Genomic DNA, 26,556 nt, shown 5'->3' with positions numbered 1-26,556 from the left:
CATAATACACTGAACAAAGTAGGTACCTAATAAATGCTGGCTAATATGAAGGAAATAATAAATCCTATATATTCCCTAGTATGCAGTATAACATTGTCAGGAGGAAAATAATTTATAAACCTTAAAACAGGAGAGAAATGTGAGAGGTTATTATTATTACTATTAATGTTGCTAATACTACAGTATAGTAAACACAACAATGGACCTTGGAGGACTGAGGATCTTACAGTATTTCCTTCTCATAATAAATACTGTTCCTCAAAGAGCACTGTAAGGTGCTGGAAATACTGAGAATAAACTTAACTATAGCCACCAGAATATGTCCTGAAAGTTTTAGTTTTTAATTAAATATTTAAATTCTAGAAATTTAGATATGGTAGAAATATTAAATAATGAATGTTAGAATATAGAACACAATGTTAAAAGGGAGCCCAGAATTATGAACCCAGTTCTATCACGTATACTAGGTATTTGATCTTGGGAAAGTCTCTTCCCTTCTCTCAAAACTTCAGCTTCTTCATTTGAAAAATAGAGATAAAAATACAAAATAGGGTCACTGGGTCATTGTGAGGAGGCCAGATAATGGATATAAAGTGCTTTGTAAATTCTAAAGTGCCCTATAAACAGTAATAATTATTGTTACAGAATGTGAGGACTAAAAGGGTTCTTATAAATCACCTAATTCCATCCCCTCAGCACACAGGTAAGGAAACAGAAAGCCACTGGGGAAAAAGAAAATGAACACAAATAAATACAGAATAATTTTCAGGAGGCAGGGCACTAGGAAATACAGCCTAGTGTAGAACGTGGCACTTAAGCTGAACCTTAAGGAAAGCAGGGCACTAGGAAATACAGCCTAGTGTAGAACGTGGCACTTAAGCTGAACCTTAAGGAAAGCTAGTGATTCTATGAGGTAAAGAGGTAGTACATTCTAGACACACAGGGACAGTTTATGCAAAGACACAGAGATGAGAGACTATATCTTGTAGGGGTAATAAGGCCAGTTTGTCTGGAATGCCTGGAAAAGTAAACAGAAGCCAAACTGTCAAGGTCTTTAAATGGCAGAAAGGAATTTGAATTTTATTTTAGAAGCAACTGGGAGCCCTTCCGAATAGGGGCATAACATGGTCAATCTGAACTTTAGGATATCGATTTTGTAGCTGTATGTAGGATAGATTAGAGAAGGGAGAAACTGGATACTGAGTAACCAATTAGGAGACTACTGCAAGAAAGCTCAGCAAGAGGTGATGAGGAGGGGCAGCTAGGTGGTGCAGCAGATAGAGCACCAGCAGTAGCAGTATCTCAGAAAATAAAAGGAGACTAACACTAAAAGGAAGTTCTAACTCAGGAAGTAACAATGGAAGAATCTGTAAACAAACAAACAAAAAAACTCATACTATGAAGAACTATTAAGGTTACCCCAAGGAAGTCATTGATTAAAAAAAAAAGTACCTATATATGCCAAAATATTTGTAGCAATATTTTTTGTGTTAGCAAAGAACTGGAAATGAAGTAGATGACCACGAATAGGGGAATGGCTAAACAAAGTGGTACATGAATGTAATAAAGAATATTACTGCGTTGTAAGAAATGATAAATCTGGTAAGAAGTATGGAAAGACTCACAATGATGAAAAGTAAACAGAACCAAGAAAACAACAAAAAACATGAAATTGGAAAGAACCACAAAACAATCAAAAATGAATGTTGTAAACTGTGTACAAGCATGACCCCAAAGAAGACATATGAGAAGACATCTCCTGCACTACTCTGCAAAGATGAGAGGTTTAAAGAAGTTTAACACACGTCATTCACACACATATCAAGTTGTGTTGATTTTTTCCCTTTTTTTCTTTCAAAAAAATTTTTTGTTTTATCAAATGGGCTTCTGGGAAAGGAAGAAGGAAAAATACAGGGGGAATTTTGGTGATATTAAATAAGAGAGATCCATAAATTTTAAAGAACTATTATGGTGCCAGGGAGCCCCAAGACAGAAGATAACTCCAAAACACCTGGAAGCAAAAAGTCAATGAAAACACAGCTTGGAAACAAGATCAACTAGAATTCCTAGGAACAAAATAAAGTAAGAGTTTTATTGAGATATTACAAATGAAGGAATAATGACATATGAAAGAACTGGAAAAGGAATGAGATCTTTGAAGGAAAGAACTGAAAGGAAAATTAACAGCTCATTTTAAGAGGTACAAAACCTTACCCCTGAAAACTAGAATAGACAAAACAAAAGGTAATGAGAAAGCAAGAAATATTAAATAGGAGGAGGAAGAAAAGAAGGCATAAGGTATCTCGTATCAAAACCAATGGGGGGGGGGGAGCCAAGATGTTGGAGTAAAAGCAGTGACCTGCTTGAGCTCTCCCCCAAAACCTTCCAAATACCTGTAAAAAGAAAATGGCTCTAAACAAATTCTACAGCAGCAGAACTCACAAAAAGATGGAGTGAAACAAATTTCCAGCCCAAGACAACCTGGATGGTTGACTGGAAAGGTCTATCATGCCTGGCTGGGAGAGAAATGCAGTTCAGCGTGGGAACATAGGCAAAACAGGCCTCAGTGGACTGAATCATGGGCAGCTACGGTGGTGACAAAGAGAACTTAGAAGGTCAGTAGGAAAAGTCTATGGATGTAGTAAGAGAGAAGGCGGTCCCCCCCCTCCAAGTTCTGGCACAGCTCCAGGGCGGTGGCTGCTTCTGGAGCTCCTGGCCCACAGACAGAGGGGGGATCAAGTGGCTGATCAGAGCAGCACTGCAGGAATCTCTTTGCTGGTACTGAGACAGGATTCTCTTGCTTTGCCTGTGCTTGGATCTGGGTCACAGTTCTGGGTGGCAGACCTGTGGTGAGGAGTGCTGGCATGGTGGAACTTGTAGTGGTGGTGCAGAAGGAATCCTCCTCACAGTTGCAAGGCAGAAAAGAGCACCTGCGGTCATTCACAGACCAGAGCACAGGCCAGGAAAGGAGTAAACACCTCGATCTTGATCATAGCACCTTGGAAAAACTGAAAACTTACAGGTTCCTAGAAGTATCTCCAAAAACAGCTGCACAAAACCTCTGAAGCTTGGGGACAGTACATTTTCCACACTGGAAGCAGACCCCTACCTTAACAAAGAGTTTATAACTCAACTAATTAGGCTGGGATCGTGAGCAAATTGCACAAAAAATGTCAGACCACAGAATCTTTCTTTGGTGACAAAGAAGATCAAAACATACAACCAGAAGAAGACAACAAAGTCAAAGCTCCTACATCCAAAGCCTCCAAGAAAAATATGAGTTGGTCCCAGGTTGTGGAAGAGTTCAAAAAGGATTTCAAAAAGTAAGAGAACTGGAGGAAAAACTGGGGAAAAAAATGAAAGTAATGCAAGAAAATCATGAAAAAGGAGCTTGCTAAAGGAGACCCCCCCCAAAAAAATACTAAAGAAAATAACATCTTAAAAAACAGCCTAACTCAAACAGCAAAAGAGGGCCAAAAAGCCAATGAGGAGAAGAATGCCTTAAAAAGTAGAATTGGCCAAATGGAAAAGGAAGTCCAAAAGCTCACTGAAGAAAATACTTCCTTAAAAAATTAGAATGGAGCAAATGGAAACTAGTGACTCTATGAGAAATCAAGACATTGTAAAACAAAACCAAAAGAATGAAAAAATAGAAAACAATGTAAAATATCTATTGGAAAAACAACTGGGGAGGCAGGCTGGTGGCACAGAGGATAGAGCACCAGGACTGGATTCAGGAGGACCTCAGACTCACAACACTTAGTAGCTGTGTGACTCTGGGCAAGTCACTTAACCCCCACTGCCTGCCCCCCCCAAAAAAAACTGACCTGGAAAATAGATCCAGGAGAGAGAATTTAAAAATTATTGGACTACCTGAAAGCAATGATCAAAAAAAAAAAAGCCTAGACATCAGCTTTCAAGAAATTATCAAGAAAACCTACCCTGATATTTTAGAACCAGAGAGCAAAACAGAAATTGAAAGAATTCACCGATCAACTCCTGAAAGAGATCCCCAAAGGAAAACTCCTAGGAATATTGTACCCAAATGCCAGAATTCCCAGATCAAGTAGAAAATACTGCAGGCAGCCAGAAAGAAACAATTCAAGTATTGTGAAAACACAATCAGGATAACACAAGATTTAGCAGCTTCTACATTAAGGACCTGGAGGGCTTGGAATATGATATTCTGGAGGTTAAAGGAGATAAGATTACAACCAAGAATCACCTACCCATCAAAACAGAGTATAATCCTTCAGGGGGAAAAAACTGATATTCAGTGAAACAGGGGACTTTCAAGCATTCTTGATGAAAAGACCAGAGCTCAATAGAAAATTTGACCTTAAAATACAAGACTCAAGAGAAGCATGAAGAGGTACACAGGAAAGAGAAATCATAAGGAACTTATTAAGGTTGAACTGTTTACATTCCTGCATGGAAAGATGATATTTGTAACTCATGAGACCTTTGTCAGTATTAGGGAAGTTGGAGGGGAAAAAAATTATATGTATGTATATCAATAGATAGATACATAGATACATGAGAGCACACAAGGTGAGCTGACGGTTGAAGGTTGATACATTATGGAGAATAAAATTAAGGGGTGAGAAAGGATTATACTGGGAGAAGGAGAAATGGAGAGGTAGAACGGAGTAAATTATCTCACATAAACAGATAAGAAAAGGCTTTTACAGTGGCAGGGAAATGGGGGAAGGTGAGAGGGAATGAGTGAATCTTATTCTCGTTGGATTTGGCTTACACTCAATTGGGTATGGAAATCTATCTTACCCTACAGGACAACAGGGGGGAAGGGGACAAGAGAGCAAGGGGATGATAGAGAGGAGGGCAGATTGGGGGAGGGAGTAATCAGAAGCCAACACTTCTAAGGACGGATAGAGTCAAAAGAGAGAAAAGAATAAACAGGGGTGGGGGAGGGAATAAGATGAAGGAAAATGTAGTTAGTTTTTCACAACATGACTACTAGGGAAGTGTTTTACATGACTATACATGTATAACCTGTATCGAGTTGCTTGCCTTCTTAACGAGGGTGGGTGGAGAGAGAGGAAGGGAGAAAGGGAGAAAATTTGGAACCAAGGGTTTTAAGAACAAATGTTAAAAATTGTTTTCAAATGCAACTGGGAAATAAGATATACAGGCAATGGGGTATAGAAATCTATCCTGCCCTATGGGAAAACAGAAAAGGAAGGGGAATAAGAGAAGGGGGGAGATAAAAGGGAGGGCAGATTAGGGGAAGTGGTATTCAGAATGCACACCATCTTAGGGTGAGGGGAGGGATAAGATGGGGAGAAAATCTGGAACTCAAAATCTTGTAAAAGTGAATGTTAAAAACTAAAAATAAATTATTTAATTAAAAAAAAATCCGGAAATGCAAGTCAAAGATTATACAAAGAAGGGATGGGGGAAGCAGGACACTGGAACTTCATTTCATCTGAACTGGTCAAAGGAGAAAAGAATGAATACACACATACACATATACACACACACACACACAGACACAATTTGGTGTAGAAATACATTCATTCCACAGAGAAACAGAAAAGGAACAGGGAGAAAGGAGAATAAGAGAGGATAAATTCTGGGTAGAATTAGTTATAAACAAAACAAACTCTAACCTAGAATAGATTATGGAGAAGGGTTTGAAAGAAAAGGGAAAGAAGCTATAACTGGAGTGTGGATGAAAGGAAGAAAAGAGGGGTGAAGGTAGAGAAGCTAAAAGAATAAGCACAGATCACTAGTGTTGAGCACATTCCTTTCTTATCAACTTGTTTTCTGTGTAAAGAGGGGACACATAGAAAAAAAGAGGGGAAGGCATATAAGAACAGGAAGAAAGGAAACATGAATAATGATCATAACTGTGAATGTGACATCAATTCACCCATTAAATGGAAGACAGCAGAATGGATTAAGAAGCAAAATCCCAAAATATACTGTTTATGGACAACTCACCTCAAACATACTCATACATGGCTAAAATATGGGACTAGAGAAAAATTTATTATGCTTCAGCTGACTTCAAAAGGAGGAACAGTAATCATAATTTCAAAGTAATATCAAAAATGAATGATTAAAAAGATAAATAGGGAAAGTATATTTTGCTGAAAGCAAGGGATTAATATTAATACTTAACATATGCACTGAATGACACAGCATCTAAATACTTAAAAGAATACTAAAACAAATTATAGGAAGACAAAAACTATAGAACCATAATAATAAAGGATCTCAGTGTATCCCTCTCAGATACAGACAAGACTAACAAACATAAAAAAGTTTTAAATTTAAGTTTTATGGACCTAAATAGAATTTATAAGAAAATCAAATGACATATCTAGCTATTACTGAATGAAAATAAAGAAAATGTATATATTTCTGAGCTATATATGGCATCTTTACACCATGTATTAGTGCATAAAAACCTCACAAATGCAGAAAAACAGAAATATTAAACACATCTTTTATAGATCACAGTATGAGAAAAATTTATTCAATTCAAATTCGTTCAATTCAAATTTATTCAATTCAATTCAAAGAGCTGTTAGAGAAAGATGGGAACAGAATAAGTGGCTGAGCAAACAAATTAGCCACACCTCAGAGGCCTTTAAATAGCTAGGACACTTGGATGAATTTCAGTATTTCTGAGTTGGAGGGAAGTTGTAGAGAACTCTGGGCCCATAGATGTAGCCTGTAATTGTAGGAAAGTGTGCCCCAGATTTATGGGAGGAATGTTCTATAACAACTATTCTTACTATACAATCTTTGTAAATGACCTTTTAATTAAATCTGCAAGTTTAAGTGCCAAGTTGGGAGTAACCCAGAAGGAGTGTACATATAAGTCTGGAAAGCCTTGCTTCTTTCTTCTAATGTGGAACATTACATTACATTACAACATGACATGAAGACATCATGTAAGATATTTCAGATGGTCCTACACTACCTAAGTAGATTTAAACTATAAGGCTTTGAGATTAGAAAGTAAGTTTTACGAGTCTAAAGAAAGTGGGGAGGGGGGCAGCTAGATGGCGCAATGGATAGAGCTCTCACCTTGGAGTCAGGAGGACCTGAGTTCAAATTCAGTCTCAGACATGTAACACTCACTAGCTGTGTGACTCCAGTCAAGTCACTTAAGCCCACTGACTCGCAAAAAGCAAAAACAAAAAGAAAGAAAGAAAGAAAGAAAGGCTACCAGTCATGTTAATTAAATGAACTGTTCCCTTAGGAAAAAAAAATATAAAATTATGCATGAAATTAATTGTGAATAATATAAATTTTATAAAAATCACAGAATATTGGGACTGAGAGGAACAGTCAAGAATATTTAGTCTAACCCCTTCACTGAAGCCCAAAGAGATTAAGTAAATTTCTCTAAATTCACAAAGGTAATGAGTAGAATAGTCACAATATAAACTCTGGTCCTCTGACTGCAGATCCAGTGGGGACAATAATATTTGCATTATTTCACAGAGTTGTGTAAAGAAATTGCTTTTTCAGGAGGACCTGAGTTCAAATCCGGTGTCAGACTAAACACTTGACACTTACTAGCTGTGTGATTTGGGCAAGTCACTTAACCCCACTGCCTAGCAAAAAAAAAAAAAACCTGCTCTCTAAATGTTCAAGCACTAGGAAAATGTGAACTATTACCACGAAAACATATTTCACAAACTTACCAAATTTCAGAGTCGGAAATAACCAAAGACTTCCTTAGCCAACCCCTTTCATTTTACCCCATATCTGATATTTATTATTTATGAATTCATGGGAAAATCTTTGAGCTTCTCTGATTCTCAGTTTCCTAATCTATAAAATAGGAATAATAATGTTTGTACTCCTTACCTCACATAGTTGTTGGGGAAAAAAAAGTGTTTTGCAGACATTAAAGTGCTCTAGAAACTGTAAGCTATTATCAATGTTAATATTTACTAAGGTTTTTATGTGCACTGCCTGTCATAACTTGGCACAAGACAAAAGCACCACATTGTTTTTCTCACTGGTAGGTTTCTCAGGTAAGGGCAGAGAGAAGAGTTGAACTTAGCATATACTATAACAGAAATAGTGTAGGAAAGAATATTAGAAGTCATACAGACTAATCTGTACCCCCATAAAAATTTCCTTTACAATATTCCTAATAGTTATTCAGCTTCTGCTTGAAGACCTCCATCAATAAGAAACAATAAACATTGAATTGATTGAAAACAATCATGACTAGGTTGCTTCGATTTATTTTAAAAATCTAAATTCTAATTCAATTGAAAGGCAAGAAGATGGAATAGTGAGAGCCACCTTGGAGCCCAGAAAACTTGGGCTCAAGTACTGCCTCTAACATGCACAGCTATATAACCACCAGCAAATCACTTAAATTCTCAATGTGCTGAACAACTAAGACTAAGTAGCAGATGAGAGATTCTTTTGAACAGGTAAAGAGTTTCCACAGTGGGAATTCCCTACACTAATGAAAGAAGAGATCTAGACCAAACAACAATAATAACAATAATAGTGCAGATACCTCTCCCTGATAACTCTCCATAGTTCAAAGAGCTTCAATAAAATTAATTACTGCAACATGTATGCAATTCAACAAACCATTACTGAGCACCTATCCTGTGTCAGATGCTCTGAGGAATACAAATATACAACTACAAATTCTGAGGAATACAACGGCCCTCAAGGAATTTATAATATAACTATATAAAATAAATCAAGTACATAGACAACTATATATAACAGGCTATCTAAATTACAAAGGAGAAGTCCAAAGTACTATGAAAGAATCAAGGAAGGCATTATGGAAAAAGCAATACCTGAGATAGGCTTCTAGAAAGTCAGTAGGATTTTCAAGTAGAATTCCAGGGCAGGGAAGGAGATCATTCCAAGTCAACGTGATGGCATGAGAAAAACACGCAAATGAAAGAAAGAACAAAAAGAGTTAAGGGAACAGTAAGAAACACAATCTGGCAAAGTTACAGAGGACGTAGAATTAAAGCTGGAAGGGAACTGAGAAATTATTTAGTCATTTTATAGAAGAGGAATCAGAGATCTGAAAAAGAATAAACAGATCATCCCAAATCCCAAAGGCACTAAGTGAAATAGTCAGAATTTGAAACTGGGCCCAATGATATCAAATCCAGGGCATTTTTCACAGGAACACTCTAACTAATATGAGGGAAAGAAATTTGAAATAAATCTGGAAAGGACATTTGGAGTCAAGTTATGGAAGGTCCTCAAATGCCAGAATAAATTAATACTCCAATCTGAAAGTACCAGAAAAACATTAAAATTTTCAAGAAGAGACGGGATGCAAGGATTATTGGGAAGATTATTTTGGCAGCTGTATGAAAGATAAACTGGAAGAGGGAGAAAATGAAAGCAGGCTACCATCTGTTTCTGAGATTCAAAGCTGAAAGAAGCTTAAAGGTCATCAATGTCAATCCCTTCATTTTACAAATGAAAAAACTGAAGCCCAGAGAAGAACTAAGGGTCACACAGGAAATAAGGAGCAGAGACCAAATTTGAACTCAGATCCTATGACTACAAATCCAGTATTCTCCCACTAAACCACACTACCTCTCAATAAGGAGAATGCTACAATAGTCCAGATGAGAGATGATAAGGGCCTGAAGTATAGTGGTGGAGGGCAGCATAAGTAGAGATGTGAAACAGACTCTGGAGGTATAACCAAGAGTACATAATTGAATACAAAAGTAAAGGGAAACAGAAAAACAAAAATTGAAACCCAAAGTTATAACCATAAGAGATTGATTAAATGTTGATGTTCCTATCAAAACTACTCAAATCATCAGAAGGAGAAAATTTAAAGAATAAGTGTCAGACTTATTCTCTCCAAATAATGAAGCAAGTAAATATTTACTATAGCTAATTATGTACAACCTAGAATTAAATAGTAACATGACTTGAAAAAGCCCATGTACAGTGGTTATTTCAAAACACATCCCATCTGTGTTCTACATGCATTTTACCATTTACTTGATAGTACCAAATCACTCCTCACCTGTAATCTGAGAGACCTTGTTTAAATAAGCAACAGCCGGAGGCTCCAAAAGGGCCGCAAACTCCCAATCAAAAATTACTGCTGCCCCATCAATGTGTCATATAAATGCTGGCATGTTAATTGTGTATTTATAAGATTGTTAATGGTTAGTTAATTTACCTCCCACACTATTATTGTACTTGAAATGATTTAATGGCTGCTAAGGGAGTTAACAACATGTAACAGCAGATGTGAGATTTTATTTTATTTTTTTACCTTTTCACACTGTACCCCGACTTCAAGCCATTAACAATCAGTATGCTAGGACAGGCTACTGCCTAGGAAACTTGACATTTAAAACATGTACTCATATTTCCTTTACAAATCAAAGTAGGGCCACAAGTAGCAAAAATTAAACCTTGTTTTTATAGTGAAAAGGCTTGTGTTTACACAAGCCATAAATTCATACAGCTAAAAGGGAACTTAGATCACAAGATGTTAAACACAAAAGGGATCTTTGGACACAAAACACTAGAACAGAAGTGTCAAACATCTAGGCCCCTAGCAGGCCTTAGCAGTCAGAACCAGATTAAAATGTAACTGAGAAATATTTAACAAAATAAATTAAAATACAATAGAACATGGGTAATGTTAATGTGTGTTGTCAAAGTCAATTTACAGCCTATAGATTTAGTGGTTCCAACTCTGAATTTGACACCAAGAGGGCACCTTATAACAAGTAATGTAAGAGAATTTCAGTAGCTCCTAGGTGGTGCAGTGGATAGAGCACCGACTCTGGAGTCAGGAGGAGCTGAGTTCAATTCTGGCCTCAGATACTTAACACTAGCTGTGTGACCCTAGACAAGTCACTTAACCCCAACTGCCTCACCAGGGGAAAAAAAAAAAAGAATTTCTGAGTCAGAAGGGACGTAGGTAGCCATTAAGTCCAATCTAGCCAACCTATGAAAAAAGAACTCCCATGACAACACACCTGACAAGTCATCATGCATTTTTCACATACTCATCATGAAGTCTTTCACTGAGGTCCTCCAATAAGGGAAGAAACCACTAGCTACTTAAAAAGTCAGCTCAATCCAATCATGGAAAGTTGCAAATATAAAGAAGTTTTACATTACATCAAGCCTAAATTTGCCTCTCTGCAACTTTTTACCCATTACTCCAAATTTTGCCCTCTGGGGCCAAGTTGAATCCCTTTTCCACAAGATACCCCCTCAAATACTTGAAGACAGTTATCATGCTGTCTATCCATCACTCCTGCCTGTCTTCTCTTCGAAGGTTAAACATCCCTTTTTCCTTTAGTCAAATCTCATATGGCATGAACTTGTGGGCTTCACCATCCCGACTGTCTTCCTCTAGGTACTATATAGTTTATCAGTGTCCTTCAGAATAAAATGCAATGTTCAGAACTAAACAAGATACTCTAAATGTGAGTACTGTCAAGGAAGAGTAAAAGTGGGATTCTCCCATCCATATCCCTGGTTACCATGCCTCTCTCAATGCAGGCTTAGATTATGTTAGCTTCCATGATTGCCATATCATACTACGGACACATATTGAACTTACAATCTAATAAAACTATTAAGTCTTTTCCAAACAAACAGATATCTAGTAATGCCTCCACCATCTTTCACTCGGGAAGTTGGGGTTTTTTTAACCAAGTATAAGACTTTACATTTATCCTTATTAAACTTCATCTTATTAGATTAGGCCCAATGGTCTAGCCTGTCAAGACTACTCTGAATCATAATTCTTTAATTTAGCATGTCAACTATCTCACATGGGTTTGGGTCACTTGATATTTTGATAAGCTTGTCATCTACACATTTATTCATATCATTTATTAAAAAAAATATTAAAAGGGCAGCTAGGTGGTGCAGTGGATAGAGCACCGGCCCTGAGTCAGGAGGACCCGAGTTCAAATCCGGCCTCAGACCAAACACTTGACATGTACTAGCTGTGTGACCTTGGGCAACTCACTTAACCCCAATTGCCTCACTTAAAAAAAAAAAACCTAAAAATCACAGGGCCAATCAACCAGAGATGATCTGGGCTATTCCATTAGAGACCTCTAAGTCATCATCAAACAACTAATAACTACTCTGGCAGGGAGGGTCTGATCAATCAGTATTGAATCTATTTCTATTAGTTTAGCTTACATAGCTCCATTTTTTGCACATGAACAAATGAAAGGCATAGGAATAAACATTTTCTTAATATGATAAACAGTATATCTAAAACCAAGGATTGACATTAGTTAAAATGGAGAAATACTAGAAGCCTCTACAATAAAATCAAGAGTAAAGCAAGGATTTCCATTGTCCTTGCTATTATGTGAGATGGTTATAGAAATGATAGCAATAGCAACAAAACAAGAAAAATACAGGAATATGCATATCTCAAGAGGTAAAATAATAACTACTAATATTTAGATCTACTTGGAGAATTTTAAAGATTTAACTATTAATCAAAATAATTCATAACTTCAGCAAAGTAAAAGAATATAAAATAAAACCTGAAAAAATCTTTTTTTTTGTATATTGTTAATAAAACTCAGAAGACAGATATTTTACTCAGAATAAAAACAAAATGTAGAAAATAACTGGGAAATGAAGTCTATAAAGTTATACTGAAGGCTTACACAGTTTCTTATTGAATAAAATTATAAAACTCTCTTTACAGAAATAAAAGATATAATCAGAGACATTCACAGTTAGTAGTCTGTGCCACAGTGATAAAACAAAAATGAGGCTGCTATCTAAATTAACTTACAGATTTGGTTATTTAACTTCAAAAATGGGGAGCATACTTGAACTACTAAACCAGACAAAATAACAACAAAAATCATCTGTAGGTCAAGAATTTCAAAAGAAATAATGAAAATAGTAAGAATAAAGGGGGCCTCAACATTTACTAGACCTCACACTATACTGTAAAGTAGTAATTACCAAAACTATTTGGTACTTTCAGGGCACCTAGGTGGCGCAGTAGATACAGCACCGGCCCTGGAGTCAGGAGGACTTGAGTTCAAATGTGGTCTGAGACCAGACACTTGACACTTACTAGCTGTGTGACCCTGGGCAAGTCATTTAACCCCAATAGCCTTAGAAAAACAAACAAACAATCTGGTACTTTTAAATACTCAAATGGATCTGTGACCACACTGATTCAGGAATTCCCCTGTACAAAACAAATGGCAACCTATCCATGCTTATCCGTGGCTCTAGCTCCTGTCCTCCCAAAAGTTTGATATGGTAGGTCCATTTAATGTCCAGAAGGCCTTCACTTTCTCCCAACATTTTAAGGGCATCAGTGGAGAACTCTGGCCATTCACCTGTCATTCCTCACTCTCAAAACATGAGCCCTTCTTCTCTAATGTATCATTCACTGATAACATTCTTTACTCCTGTTCTTCAGAGTTCTTCAGCAGTTCTAGTGTGCAGACTGTCCATACACCTGCATGCTACCCTCTGTATGATGTTTGTCTTTAATTCTCTGGAAGCAAGGGTGTTCCAGCTCTTGCTACTACACAGAAATATAATAAAAATGTACTGAAAATATGGGCCTCTCATGCTATGTGAAGCTTATGGGTCAGTAAAAGGATTCTGCAATTTCCCAAAAGCAATCCAGCTCATTACTTTCTCCTTTTCAACTCTGGACCCAGTTCACAGTCAATTTAGTCCTGTCTGTCCCAGATACACATACTGTTGGGCAAGTCCTATATTTAGTATTGTCTGTCCCAGATACACATACCTTCTTTTTTTTCTGTCATGGACTGTCTCAGAATGTCTTTAAAAGAATAAAATATAAATGATTAAAAAGGAAAACGATCATAGGGAAATATAGTTAACATAAAAAATTTTTAAGTTAATGGACTGCTGCTCTACAGGGTGTACAATCAGGTGCATGTTGCAATCTGGGCAATTAATTTGGCCTTTCCTATGTGGAGAGGCCAAACTCCTTATGGCTCTCTTTTAGAAGGCTCTACAATACCTTGGGGACTTGATGTAATCATTACAACGTCATCTACAAACAGTAGTTTCTGGAGGAACTTGCCATCCATCCAACAAGGAATACTTTCTTACATATACTCTGTGCTGTATCTCATCCATCACAATTGTTAATACTAATGATAAACATACCTTCTCTTGTTTTATGCCTCACCTAATGTTTATCATCAGAGGGTCACTGAACAGCGTTATATTTGTTATTGTCTTTCAAATAATTTTAAATGATTTTGTTATATGGATAGGAGAAACATTGTTGTAAAACCTTTACAATGCAACAATTTGATATTCTAAGAGGTAGAATGTTTTTTTGTAATCACCAAAAAATAAGCACCCTGGGATCTTATCTCTTACACATCTTTCAGTCAATTGTGAAATAGTAACAACCCACTGTTGAACACAATTTGTGAAATCTTGCTTTTTCCTTATTAATATCTTCATTGGATTGCCCTCATTTCATACATAGATGACTTTCATAAAAATTTTGCATATAAAGGGAAACAGCCCTACAGGGCAGTAACTGTTTTCTTGGTCACCATTTTTCAGAATCAATAAGGTTCAAAGTTTTTTTATACTTTTGTATCTTTCCCTCCTTTTAATAAATCAGTCCTTCAATATCCACCATTGAATTCCCTCTAACATGGATCTCTTCTTGATCTAAGATAGGAAAAGCTGCTGGATTTTCTTCTAATGCAGCATTTCCTTTGGCAACCATCTGTCTCCATTTGCCAAGTCAAATGTTTGCTGACTAAGGCACTTTCTGGATTCCTTTGGTCTCCTTGTTGTAACAAATAATTTACAATGGTATAAATACTGGATGAAATTATATGCCACTGTCAATGTGATTTCTGTTGTCCATTTCCTTTTTTCATTTTCATTAGCTTGTTAAATAATCTTCTCATTACAGTTTTTTCTGGTTGTTTTTTTTTAAATAAATTCTGATCTTGGCTCTGACAAGTCTAGTCTGACTGTGCACAGACAACTGACTCAAAGATTATCATCTTCATGTGTATAAGTCTTTTCCTATCTGTTAAAATGAAGACTATTTTGTGATGTTGTTTGGTACTTGCCATTTTCAGCACCTATCAATTTTTTTTTAAGAAAGTGTTAATTGTGTAAAAGTACGTGGTTTTTAAATAATCTAATATCTTTGGTCTCTCCAATTTCTTTCTCCTAAAGCATACTTTCTCACAAAGTTCTTCCCATGCTCATCATTTCCCAGCTTTACAATGACATCACCAAGTATAAAAATGAATGCAGACTTATCTAAAGAGTGTTATCAAGTTTTTCATTAAATTTCTCTACCACCTCATCCTCAGCAATTGATGCTGCTGTATAAATTGCTGCTGTTTTTGTGGTGGACTTTTTACAAATATTTTATTAGTACTGTAATATAGTGTGACCAAATGTCCCATAAAATATTTCTTGTAGCCTTGAGTCACATGATAAAACTCATTTCTCTAGCTTCTCCCTTTGCTCCAAACCTGTGACCCCCCCCCTTCCATTTAACTACAACTTCCTTCTTTTGTTTTCTGCCTTCATTTATAGAAAGAATATCAAGATTGACATGATTCAGCTCCTCCAGCGATAAATCCACTTCTTGTTCATTGACAAGGATTTCACAATTAACGTATCAACAGTCAAATTAAAGTGTCCTGCTCTAAAAATGATACGATTCTTGGCACCCTCTACATTGTCAACCATGAAAATGTGATCAATGTAACAGACAAAGTAAGGCCCAAAAGCAATTGAAAAAAGTAACAAAGTACACCCAAGGACACCAACTTCTTCGGTAAGGACTCCCTACTACATAAAAAACTGCTGAAAAAATTGGAAGGCAGTTGAAAGGTCAAGTTTTTATTTGCCATTTTTGACAGATATATTTTTCCCAATCTGGTATTTTCACTTTAATGTTAATTATGCTGGTTAAAAAGTCACAAAGGATATGAATACAACTCTCAGAGAGGGAACATCAATTATTAAAACACTTGAGGAATGAAAAACCTCACTAATAAACAGAGAAACAATTTTATAGATACCACTTCACACCCATCAAGTTGGCAAAAATAAGTAAAAGCAATAAAATGTTATGTTGGGGAGATTACTAGAAAACAGGTACAATGATTCACTGTTGATGAAGCTGCAAACTCGAAGAATCTTTTTGGAGAATAATATGGAATATGCAGTAAAAGTTAGGAAGGTTTTGACCCAATCTCCATCCCCTTTGGCCCAATAATTCTATTGGTTTAAAGACTTCCATAGCAACATTAGATATAATTGAAAAACCTATTAAAACACCCTAAATATCCAACAACAAGTGAATGGTTAAACTTCAATTCAATAATGTAATTATAATACAATTAAGATAAGTGTATTATAATACAATTAAGATTAAAAAAATCTAGAAAGACATCAAAATACTACAAAGTATAAAAAAGTAGAACTAAAAGAATGGAGTATACACTAAGTAGGACAATTAGTTCTTATTAATGAAAATGAATTGACTGATGTAGACTTGTAGTGACTAAACAGTTATGATACTTTATGTACTGAAATCAGTCTAAGTGTAAAGTCACTGAGCAAGTTCAGTTATTGGTATTACTATTCAATGTTAAGTTTTGACAAAACAGTTAAAAAATAAAACTTCTTTCCAGAATTTTTTCTTCTTCAAATGCTTTGTTCAAATCTAGATAAATTACATAGGTTTCCTCTGATCTACCAACTTAGGAAACAAAGCTAATCTAGAATGACCTGTTCCTACTGACACCATGCTGGCTCTTTCTAAGTGATTCCTCTGTGGATGTTCAGTAACCACTCTTTAGATAATGCACACTGGATTTTGTCAGGAACCAAAGTCACTGGCCTCTACAGACTCCGCTCTCCTCTTTTTTGAAGATCAGGTCATTTGCCTTTCTCCAAACCTGTGGTATCACTCTGATCCTCCACCATCTTTAGAAATCACTGACATGCGGGGCAGCTAGGTGGTGCAGTAGATAGAGCACTGGCCCTGAATTCAGGAGGACCTGAGTTCAAATCCAGCCTCAGACCAAACACTTGACACTTACTAGCTGTGTGACCCTGGGCAAGTCACTTAACCCCAATTGCCTAAAAACAAAAAACAAACAAACAAACAAAAAAAAAGAAATCACTGACACACTCAGGAACCAATCAATCAATAAACATTTATTAAGCATTTATTATGTGCCAGGCACTGTGCTAATCAGCTAGGCTAGGGATACAAAGAGGCAAAAGACAATCCCAGTCCCTGAGGAGCTTACACCTAATGGGAGAAACAACATGCAAACAAATATATGCAAAGCAAGCTATGTACAGGACAAATAGGAAATAATTATCAGAAAGAAGGCCCTGGAACTAAGAGGGATTTGGGAAAGGTTGCATAGAAGGTGAAATTTTAGTTGGGACTTAAAGGAAGCCAGGAAGGTCAGTAGTCTGAGCAGAGGAGGGAGAACATTCCAGTGATAAGAGATAGCCAGACAAAATGCCCAAAGCTGAGAGATGGAACATCTGATTCATGGAACAGCCAAGAGGCTAGTGTCATCGGATCAAATGTTGGGAAGTAAGGTTTCCTGATACAAAGCTGAATTGACAGGACTAAGCAACAGACTGGGTGCTGGTGGGACATAGTGAGGAATCTAGGATGACTTCTGGTTTGTGAGCCTGAGAGACTGGGAGGATGGCATGCCCTCTATAGTAACAGGGAAGGTTGGGAGCAGGGGGAGGCTTTAGGAGGAAAGATAAGAGTTCACTGTTAGACATACTGAGCATCCAGTTCCAGATGTCTGAAACACAGTTGGAGACTAGAAATTGGAGGTCAGCAGAGAAAATGGAACAGGATAAGTAGATTTGAGAATCATCAGCATCTCCCTGGGAGCTGATGAGATCACCAAGTGAAGTATACAGAGGGAGAAGAGAATAGGGCCCAGGAGAGATCCCTGAGGGACACATATGGCTAGAGGGCATGATCTGGAGGAGGTTCCAACAAAGGGAGGAGCAGTCAGATAGGCACTGAGGGCGATGAGTAGCAGCATCAGCCTGCCAGCAGTGATCCTTACAATAAAGCAAACCTCTGAGATTGGTGCTTAGCAGAGACTGGAGTAATGGGTGAAAAAGGAAGGCATTGAGTCAAGTCAAGTTAACAAAAAATTATTAAGTACCTACTATGTGCCAGGCAATATACTAAGCCCTAAGGATGAAAAGAAAAGCAAAAAAAAAAAAGTGTTCCAACCCTCAAGGAACTCACAGTCTAAAGGGGGAAGGGGGAGGACAAGTAAACAACTATACTGAAATAAGATATAGACAGGATAAATTGGAGATAATTAACAGAGGGAAGACACTACCATTAAGGGAAAGGTTTCTTTTAAAAGAGGGAGGAGGAGGCAGAGGAGGCAGAGATGAGGAAGGAGAGAGTTCTAGGCAGGGAACTCTCCACAGAATTCTCTTTCACTGGGGCACAGTCAATGAAAATGTCAGGAGTTTAGAGATGGAGGATTGTGTATAAAAAATAGTAAGGCCAGCATCACTGTATCACAGAGCACTTGGGGAAGTAGAAAGTGTAAAACGTAAGAAGAGTAGAAAGATTGGAAGGATCCAGGCCATAATGGGTTTTAAATGCTAAACAAGATATTATATTTGATCCTGGAGATGACAGGGAACTACTAGAGTTTACTGAATGTGTGTGTGGGGGGGGTAGATGTGTGACAAGATCAGACTTACAGCGTAGGAAGATCAATTTGACAGCTGAGAGAAAGATGGACTGAAGTGGGTAGAGACTTAAGGCAAAGAAATCAACCAGAAGGCTATTCCAATAGTACAGGCATAAAGTGATGAGGGCCTGCACTAGAGTGGTAGCAGTGTCAGGAGAGATATTACAAAGGGAGGAACAATAGGATTTGGCAACTGGTTTGATATAAGAAGTGAGAAAGAATGGGGAATTAATAACATTAGGTTGCAAACCTGGGTGACAGAAAGGATCACTAGTAATAGCAAAGTAAAGAAGAAGAGAGGGTTTGGGGGAAACGATAAGAGGCTTAGTTTTGGACATTTTGAGTTTAAGACGTCTACAAAATATGCAGTTCAAGATATTTAATACAGTTGGGAGATGCAAGACTAGAGATCTAAAAATCATCTGAATAGAGATGTTGAATTAATCCATGGAGGCTGAGAAGATCACCAAGTATATTATAGAGGGAGAGGGCCCAGGAGAGAGCCTTGGGGGATACCCACCTAGATGAAGATCCAGCAAAGAAGACTGGGAAGGATCAGGCAGACGGGCAGGAAGAGAATAAATAGAAAGTAGTATGACAAAAACCTAGAGAAGCAGTATCAGGCAGAAGAGGGTAATCAACAGTGTCTAGGGCTGTAGAGAAGTCAAGAATGAAGACTGAGAAAAGGCCAATAGATCTGGTAATTAAGAGATCATCAGTAACTACAGAGTGAGCAGTTTCAGTTGAATGATGAGGCTGGAAGTCATATTGCAAAGAGTTAAAAAAAAAAAGAATGAAGGGAAAGGAAGTATGGCATTTTCAAAGAATGAAAAGGAAAAGAGATAAAGGGTGAGAACTAGTGGGGGAGACATGGGCATGTGGTAGGCAGTAAGAAAGTAGCAGTAGAAAGAGACTGAATATTAATGAGAGAAGGGATGACAGAGGGGCAATCTGCTGCAGAAGATGGTATAGAATGGGATCATTTATACATAAAAAGATAAGAGGTGGAAGGCAAGAGGAAGAGTATGATTAAAGACAAGGTAATGGTACAGCACAATACATGTTAAAAAAAAAAAGTGTCCTTCACTGACAAAGAATTTGAGAACGTAGGAGTCACCTTTATAACATGACGTGTTTGCCAAAATATTTTGTGGAATAGCTGGATAGTTACTGTATAGTATAGCATGTCTGAACAGCTATCATATCCTCTCAGGTAATTCTAATCTACACTACTCACAGAATCACAGAATCTTATAAAACACCTATAGTCCTTTCCAATAACAAAGCAGGAATCCCCTTTACAATATCCCTGACTGGGAATCTTTTAGCCTCTGTTTGAAGATCTCCACCAAAAGGGAAACCAGCAGCCCCCAAAAGGAGCCAAAGCTTACTGTTATTGTTTCCTAACCTAAATCTACCTTTCTGCTACTTCAGGCTTTGTTTCTAATTCTCCCCTCAAGCCAAGGAGGGAAAGTCAAATTCCCCTTCCAAAAGATAGCTGTCTTTAAAGGGCAGTCCTTTTCTTTTCTTTTCTAAGTAAAACATTCACACCTCCTTCAAGGGAATTTCATTATAACATAATCTCTATTCCCCTCTCCATCCTAGTAATAACCCTCTTTTGGAAACAGTAGAGCATCTTAGTGACCTTCTTCTGACCCTCAGAACTAGAGAGAGGTACTCTGGATGTCATCTGACCATGGCAAAAGATTGTAAGATTCAGCCTCTCTCAATGCAGCCTAAGACAATGTTAGTTTTCATGACTGTCATGTTACAATATTGACCTGTGTGGAGTTTGCCATCCACCAAAATTTCTAGATCTTGCTTGTACAAACTGTTGTCTAGTCACATTTCCTTCAACTGACTCTTTAAATACAAGTCTTTTGTTCAGTCATGTTCAACTCTTCATGATCTGATCAGGGTTTTCTTGACAAAGATACTAGAGTGGTTTGCCATTTCCTTCTCCAGCTCATTTTACAGATGAAGAAACTGAGGCAAACATGGTTAAGTGACTTGCCCAGGGTCACACAGCTACTCAGTGTCTGAAGCCACATTTGAATTCAGGAAGATAAGTCTTCCTGATTCTAGGTCTAGCACTCTATCCACTGCACCAAATACAAGTTTAGAAGTTAAGTTATCTTCACTAAATTTCATCTTAAGATTTGGGCCACTAAGGTGGTCTATCAACACTTTTTAAAAATTATCCTGTCATCCACCATGTTAACTATCGCTCTGAGTTTCATATAATCTGCAAAGCTGACAAGAATGCCATCTATGGGGCAGCTAGATGGCACAGTGGATATAGAGCACTAGCCCTGGATTCAGGAGGACCTGAGTTCAAATCTGGCCTCAGACACACACACTTACTAGCTGTGTGACCCTGGGCAAGTCACTTAACCTCACTGCCTAGCCAAAAAAAGAATGCCATCTATGCCACTGTTCAAAGCAATTCAAATCCTAACTACAACATCAGCCACCAGAGGGTTATGGACAGCCCCATGGGGTATTACATTAGACAGCTACCTCCAAGTTGACACTGAATCATTGATGACTACTTTTTGTGTCTGATCATTCAACCTATTCCAAATCCACAATGCTATCACTCGTCCCATACTTCTCCATCTTCTCCACAAGTATAGCATGAGACTGTCAAATGCTGAAATCTATATATACTCTGTGTGGGGCAGTCCCCTGATCCAACCAGTCTAGTAGTTCTGGCATAAAAAGAAAATAAGGTTGGTCTGGCAAGACCTGTTCTTGAACATGTTGGCTCTTCATGACCATCATTTCCCTTTCTAAATGATTACAAGTCATCCCTAGAGGGAATTACCAGACTCCCTCACCTATAGCTTAAAGCTCCACACTTCCTTTTATTAAAAAATGATGGCATATTTGTTCTTCTCCAATGGTGTGACAATTTCACTCTAAAATTTTTCACTGACAGTGGCTCAGCAATCACATCAATCAGTTCTTCTCACACTGGATAGTTTTTCTAGATGTGGTAATGAGGTCAAGTTAAGTTGATAAGCATTTATTAAGTACCTACTATGCACCCGTGCTAAGACACTGGGGATACAAAGAAAGGAAAAAAATCCAATCTTTGCCTGCAAGAAATTCATATTCTAACAGGGGAGCCAAACAACTAGGTACATACAGAGCAGATGAAAAGCAATCTGAGAGAAGAACAGAGAATATTTTTTATGCAGCTTATCTTTCCCTCTCCTCCATTCAACTGTAAGCTTCTCAGGGCAGTGTGGACTGCACTGGATTAAGTCAAAAGATCTGAAATAAAATCCTGTGATAAAAAATTGATATGAAAAACTAAAAAAAGTTATGTATGGATATATGTGACACAAATAAACATGTATCGTTTTTGTATAAGACATACATGATGCAAATAAATGATGAATTCCCCCCCCCCAAAAAAAGAAAGAAAATTCTGGCTCACCACTTACTACCTGGGTGCCCTTGGTCAAGTTATATGCTCTCTGGGCATTAGTTTCCATATCTGTAAAAGGAAGAGGTTGACCTAAATGATTTCTAAAATTAATTCCAATTCTAATATGATATGATCTTAAAATTTTGTCTTATTTCATCTGTTTTTCCCTCAGGAACAAAGCATTTTATATATCATAGGCATTTAATAAACAATATGGAATTTAACTGAAAGTGGATGTTAATGTTTCTAGCCTGGACAACAGGAAAAGTTGCTGATATCATAAAAAGAAATAGAAGACCATCTAGTTTTGAGGGGAAGCTCAGTACTGAACATGCAGAATTTGAGGTGCTAGAGCAATACTACTCAGGTAGGCCTGTCCCACAGGTGACTGGAAATGTCAGATCAAAAATTGGAAACGTCAAAATGTCAGGAATGTTGTAGATAGAGGTCACATAACCAAGCAAAGAGTAGGATGGGATTACTTTTAAGATCCCTTCCAGCTCTCAGATTATAGGTAATTAGCAAAGACTGATCCAAATCTGAATATAATTATGTTCTTTCACAAAACTTAAGTATACCGTAAAAGGCTTTCATTATTACTAATATAACTAACTTATAAAGATAAGCACTGAGACTATTATTAGTATTACTTACTGCTGATATTAACGATCACATTTATATAGTCCTATTGGGTTGAAAAAGCAGCCCATTCTCACCATGTTCTTTGCGTAGTACACAACACTGTACCACACACAGAGGTTTAATAAGTGCTTCTTAATAAAGACAACTAATTGGACAACTAGGTGGCGAAGTAGATAGAGCACCGACCTTGGAGTCAGGAGGACTCGAGTTCAAATAAGGCCTCAGACACATAATACTTACTAGCTGTGTGACTCGGGGAAAGTCACTTAACCCCAACTGCCTCACACACACACACACACACACACACAAAATAAAGACGATTAATACAGAAAAGACACCTAAGACTTTATCTACCATACCATTGTGTGAAGGGCCATTTTAGCAGTCAGAAAACTGGATTTTAACACTAGGCAGCAATGTTTTATTTATGCAGGCAGCTAGGTTGCAGAATGGACAGAATGCTGGGCCTGGAATCAGCAATCTGAGTTCAAATCCTGCCTCAGCCACTTACTAGTAGTATAACCCTGGGCGAGTCACTTAATCTCTCTGTACCTCAATTTTCTCATTTGTTAAATGAGGGGACTGGACTCGGTGGCCTCTATAGTCTTTCCAATTCTAAATCTATGATCCTATGATTCTACAATATAGGTATTTTTAAAATGCAAACACTGAGAATATAGAATTACTGAAAAGAGGGGTTATATTCACACCATCCTTGAAAAGAAAAAAATGTTGTAGAGACCCTACTACAAAATGACTGTGGTCGCCAAAAGGCTCACAACTGGCAGGTAACTGAACTATATCGCAAAATTAATTTGTCATTCCAAATTCCTGAAAAGTTTATAACTGCATGATATTTTTCTACCTCCAACTATTAGTAAAGTCCCTCAAAGCAGTAGCCATTTGACAAAGGTTTTGTAGAATTTGATTTGATTATACACTTATTAAGCAAAACCACCATCAAGCAGCCAAAGGATAAAATGCAAAGGTATGAAGCATAAGCCTTTAGAATATAAACTAGATAGAAGCCCAGATCCATTCTGAGGTTGTTAGCTTATATTTACTATTTTAAGACATTTAAAATATTTACATATTTATATTAGCTTCTCCTTTTTTAAACATATCAAAATATTCAGCTAGGAGTTTATAATTTAATCCCTCCATGCCTTAGTGGAGGACTTACTGTGTTCAAAACCATTCTTTCATTCCCTGGTGGCCAACCATCTAGTGATGAGTCTCTTAGCACTTACTTGGGTTGGTCTTCCTATGAGAAATACACAGTCAGTTCCTAGCCAATTCCCAAAGCCTTTCCAGTTCAGTAAGACCTGCAGAAAACATTGGTCATCACAGACACAGGTAACACACATTTGAGCCAGTGTCACAACCATGCCACAAATGAGGCATCTCAGAGAGGGCCTCTATAGAACATTTATAAGTCTGAAGTAAAAAATGTCAGCATATAACAAAACTAAAAAGTTACCATGAGATTTGAATGGAACTCCTGATAAGGAAATTCCCTCTAACAGGTACTTGCTCTGTGCTCCTTCAGTAATTAAGAGTCTTAAGAGAGCTGAGGCACTAAGAGGTGCTTATGGGACTTGCCCAAGGCCATGCAAGCCAACTTGTGTCAGAAGCAATACTTGAACCCAGATCTTCCTGATGGCAGCCAGGCCCTCTATCCACCATGCCATACTGTCTACCAAAATTTTTATATATCATTAAATCCTTAATTATTATTTATAATATAATTGCTCACATTTTTGGTTGGAACATAACATTTTGCAAACTGTTCTTTTTTTTTAAACAACACCCTTGCGAGGTTTGGAATGCAAGGAATATTGTATCCACATTGCAGAATAGAACAATGAGGATGAAAAGAGAGGTCATTTGCCCAGGGACACACAGCTATTGTCTTCTGGCTGCAAATCCAAAGGATCTTTTCACTCTGTCACACCATGTTAGAGCTCAACCTAAGTCTAACTTTTTGTAGCTATTGAAATAAACTCTCATTTCTAAACTAGCACCTAGTACAGCGCCTTATATACAGTAGACACCTAAAGAATATTTTTGAATTAAAGGTCTATCTACATGAGGTCTTCCTCATGATAACCTCCTAGGATAACCTGCTTAGGTGAAAGAACTATCATCCCCATTTTACAGATGAGGAAACTGAAACTCCGGAGAGGAAGTACTGAGCTCCAAATCTCAAAGTCCTACACACAAGCTAGTGATAGTAGCAGCAGCAGCAGTGGTAACAGAAATACCAGCTCCCATTTCTATATGTTTTAAAGGTTTTCAAAGGGGAAGTAACTACCTTCCAACCATGGTTTTGTTCTCTATGATAATGAGTTTACATGTTACACCAACTGCCTGGCTTTTATTGCCATTTGGGGATGAGGCCACCCCCTTAACTCTGCTCATTTTTTTAAGGTGGAAACATCAATGCAATAATCAAGCCTTCATTACCTTATAAACAAACTGCTTCTCTGAAAAGCTGGCTTACCCTAGACCAGAATCTTCTGCAAATAAATAAGTCCAAAAGATGCAGAGATTATAAATTAGAACCCACAAAAATCTGTATGTAGCCTCATGCCGACAAAGAGCATTCTATCAATATAGTGAAATGCTAATCTCCTAATTAACAACCTAATTAGGTAATTATAGCTTTGCAGAGGGATGCTGAAATGAAATATGACAACATGGTCACCTCCTTATATGACACCTGTGGGCCTTTTCAGCTGTCACGGCAAAGAGTGCAATATCAATTTGAACAGATGACAAAGTGCTGTCATTTTTCATTCTGATAATATACAGAAGGCTTTGGACAGAGGCTGTTTGCAAAAGAAGCATCTTGCCAGATATTTTCCTAATCTAAATAGGCTCAAACACTTCGTTAAATTTTCACAATACATGGTTATGTTGTCTTTTTTTTTAAACCTATTTACACGAGAATTATAATGAACTTAGTAGGCATATAAAAATAACATTATCTCGCTATTTCGGGCTGACTGTACATGCTAGAACCATTGCTATCTTAATAATGAAGCACATACTAATTAAGGAGAGAATAAAAAGGGAAAAGTAACAACTCATAGTGGCATTTTAATATTCATGCTTCTACTAATCAGTTACCAAAAAAAGAAATTAATACTCACATTCTTGTCTTTAATATTCATCTCTTTAAAAAAAAAAGCCAAAAGGAAATTGGAATTAGCATCATTTGCCATATTCAATATCACTTTAAAAAATGTCAAATTGAAGCATTCCCACCTATGTTTTCTTCACATCCCCACAACAGTTACTGGTGGAGGGTAAGGCATATCCGATCTGAAATCTGAAGAACTGAATTTGAATCCTAGCTCTTACTACCCAACATGTATGAGCTTAAGCAAGTCACTTCTTTTATCTGATCTTCAGTATCCTCATTGTCAAATGAGGATGTTAAACTAAATGGCCTCTAAGGTCCACTATGCCACACAACTAACTGGTTTCACAAAGACACAGAATTCAGTAAAGTGATATTATGAGGGAACTTACTACCAAGACCACCAAGCTTTCCATACTTTTAGCATTTATCATGTGCCAAGCACTGTGCTAACTAATAAGGATACACACACAAAAACAAAATAATCTCTGCCCTTACATTCTAATAGGAGGAGACGACACATACTGGTAAGTGGTGGCCAGGGAAAAGTATCTGACCTGAGAAGCCACAGGGATGGTGAGAAT

General features: G+C 37.3%; 1 protein-coding gene across 4 annotated transcripts in view; it reads right to left on the bottom strand.

Moving 5' to 3' along the window:
* The window catches only part of MAPKAP1 (MAPK associated protein 1), a 319,648-nt gene that overhangs the window by 278,113 nt on the left and 14,979 nt on the right, over positions 1 to 26,556 (bottom strand). Inside the window, exon 2 of one of the 4 annotated variants that reach the window (XM_078150124.1) lies at positions 25,983 to 26,005. The exons of the other annotated variants lie outside the window; for them this stretch is intronic. The gene's annotated coding sequence lies outside the window, so the exon portion shown is untranslated. The remainder of the gene's footprint in view (positions 1 to 25,982; positions 26,006 to 26,556) is intronic. 4 annotated transcript variants of the gene reach the window in all.

The sequence above is a fragment of the Phascolarctos cinereus genome, unplaced genomic scaffold (assembly GCF_003287225.1).
Source record: "Phascolarctos cinereus isolate Bilbo 61053 unplaced genomic scaffold, phaCin_HiC Scaffold_2;HRSCAF=192, whole genome shotgun sequence".
Taxonomy (NCBI): domain Eukaryota; kingdom Metazoa; phylum Chordata; class Mammalia; order Diprotodontia; family Phascolarctidae; genus Phascolarctos; species Phascolarctos cinereus.
Note: the sequence above shows the minus strand (reverse complement) of the source record. Positions and strands in the feature narration are given on the sequence as shown.